Consider the following 2,838-nt stretch of genomic DNA (forward strand, 5'->3'; position numbering starts at 1 on the left):
ATAAGGTTAAAAATACATGGATGAAGAGGAAAAACAAATTTCATATTAATCCGAAACTTCCGTGATCTCTAAAAGGGTTTCAATGGTAAACGTTCAATCCCCCACTGTTTTTTGAAGTGTGGTCCAATTGATCTTTAGATCTGTCTTTTTTTCAACTTAAGCCTTAAGACGAACTCTCCAAATGGATGGACGGTTTAGATATAACACATACCTCATAGTTTGACCCATAGACCCTACCCAATCTGAACCGTACCCAACCTGATCTAACTCGGTTTCCCAGACCGAGTTGGACTTGGTTCGGGTCAGGCCAACCGTGCATCGGATCGGTTCGAGTCAGATGTCCTGGACTCCGTCTTGGATCGGATCGAGTTCGGGTCAGCCCATGTAGATTTCGGACCGAATCAAGTTGGACCCAATACATTCGACTCGGCTCGATGCCCAGCTCTAGATGTCCTTGATCCCTTATGATTTTGTGTTGATTTGTTCTAAGTGTCATAAATATATGGATAATGTTTCTTTAGATCTCCTCTTATACAATTAAGAAGGAAATGTTGAACAGGTACTTTGCAGCTTAAAGGACTTTCAGAATTCTCTGAAGTTGCACAGATGGAGATAAATAATGTATTGCCTTACTGAAATTTCATTAAAAGAAAGAGAACTTCATTGATGTCTGTTAGGATGCTGCTGCTTCTCGGTCTGGAGTTCATTTGCAATTTGGGCACACACCCAACTTGGTCCTTGGATTCTGCTTGGGGAATGTTTTACATTAGCCTTCTATTCATATGATTTGTGGAGCTTTTCATGTTATCATCAAAGAAACTGGTTCTCTATCTGGCTAATTGTTAAAATTTCTTTTTCCCCCTAGTGTGTGTGTGTGTGTATGTGTGTGTGTGTGTGTGTGTGTGTGTGTGTGTGTATGTGTGTGTGTGTGTGTGTGTGTGTGTGTGTGTGTGTGTGTATGTAATTGTTATTTGGTATGGGAATTTCACTATTTCTTTAGTTCTAGATACGCAACTGATCTCCTTATTACTGGCATGGTTAACAACTCATAACTAGGTCCACACTAATTTCATATGAGCTTTTTCCATGCCGAGTTTTGTTGATGTACAGTGGGCTTGATGTTTTAATTATCTATATGTTTTGTGTCAAAGAAAAAAAAAAAGAAGAGAGCTCGGATTAATGATTTAGTAACAAACCACCATAATCGGTTTTTGTTCAACTTGATATTTTCTATTTTTAAAAGGTTTTTAAGGGTTTTTTTTTTTATTGTTTCTTGGATTCAGGACAAGGAAGTGGAGATAGAATTCAAGGCCTCTCCAAACTTCCTACATTTAGGAACTCTGTTATTCAAATCCATGCATCCGGTAATCATGTATGACTTCATAGAAGTGAAATTCTACTGGAATTTTTTATCACCATAGGGTTTGATTTGTGCCCAACTAATTTATATCACAATGAATTCATTTCTTTGGAACTAGAGAAACAATATCTCATGAAGTAGAGTCAATCATAGCTCTGTTATGTTATGATGTCTTTGTAACTCCGTGATTTATTGGTCCATTAATTTTGAGAGGAGTTTTAACCATCCATCGACTGTCTGTAAATTTTATCATAAGAATCTGATTGACACTTTTTACTCATTTTTATGTGTCATTGTATGAAAAGAAAAAAAAATCACCTTATGCATAACTTCCCAAACAATATACCTTTTTGCTAATATCCCTTGAAATATCTTTACTAAAATATCAGCAGCATAAAAAGGAATAATGCTTGAAAGTTTGAATAAGTGGCACACATATGATCATGTTGGTGATTATTGAAATGATTTGAATGAATTTTGCATTTGCCAAGAGCAGGCTGTTGCATCATTTTCATGTCGAGGGGAATATTGCAGGTCTACCGACCTTAAGCAAGAAATTTATGAAAACAATAAAACCCATAATCTCTATTCATCATGGGTTTTGATAAATACATTATGTTAAAATATATGTTGAATTAAATAGACTATATAGAAAATCGAGAACCAAAAAAGAAAATACAATCTGAGGCTTGAAATCGAATTTGCTCCCCTTGGACAGCGTCCTAAGTGTAATAGATTTCTAGAGCAATTGACCTCCAAGATACAACGACTATGACCCGGTCCTAACAGTGTACTCACTGTACGTGAGCTCGAACCACTTACATTTAACCCGAAAGTGCTAAGTTGACTCAGTAATGAACTCAGCAAAGTTTCTTAAATCAGAACCAGAATAACAGAGAGAGTTTTTAAAAGAGGAGAATAAAATGATTTTTGTACTTTAGAAACAGGAATGGAAGCCCTTATATAGACTTCGAAGTGGTGCATTAAGCACCATTTTAAAAGGGTTAGGTCCATTGGGTTTAAACCCAACAGGTGCGACTAATCGGAATGGATGCATCTCTCTGGTTTAAAACGAAAAGGCGTAAGTGAGAGTACACTCTCGTAATTAAAGTCTCACGAGTACCCATATACACACACACACACCCACACGAGTACACTCACACTCGCACTCGCACTCGCACTCGCACTGCACCCATGGCCAAGCCCAACCCAGCCCATCCCGTCCCGTCGCACACGTGCACACGCACTCGAAATTGGGCTTGGCACGACTCGGCTCAGCGCGCACACATGTGTGGTCAATGGCATAGATTAGAGTTATTGGCATAGCCCCCCCCCATGACTAAATTCACATGCCCCCTGAATGGGGCTCAAGCCTTAAGGTAAAAAACCTATCTTATATACAAGATGTTTTTTTTTGTCAAATCCGATATAGGACAAAACCCACAACTCAAAAGCACCAAAATTTTCAAGTGTGGAGG

This window comes from Magnolia sinica, chromosome 6 (genome assembly GCF_029962835.1).
Source record: "Magnolia sinica isolate HGM2019 chromosome 6, MsV1, whole genome shotgun sequence".
Taxonomy (NCBI): domain Eukaryota; kingdom Viridiplantae; phylum Streptophyta; class Magnoliopsida; order Magnoliales; family Magnoliaceae; genus Magnolia; species Magnolia sinica.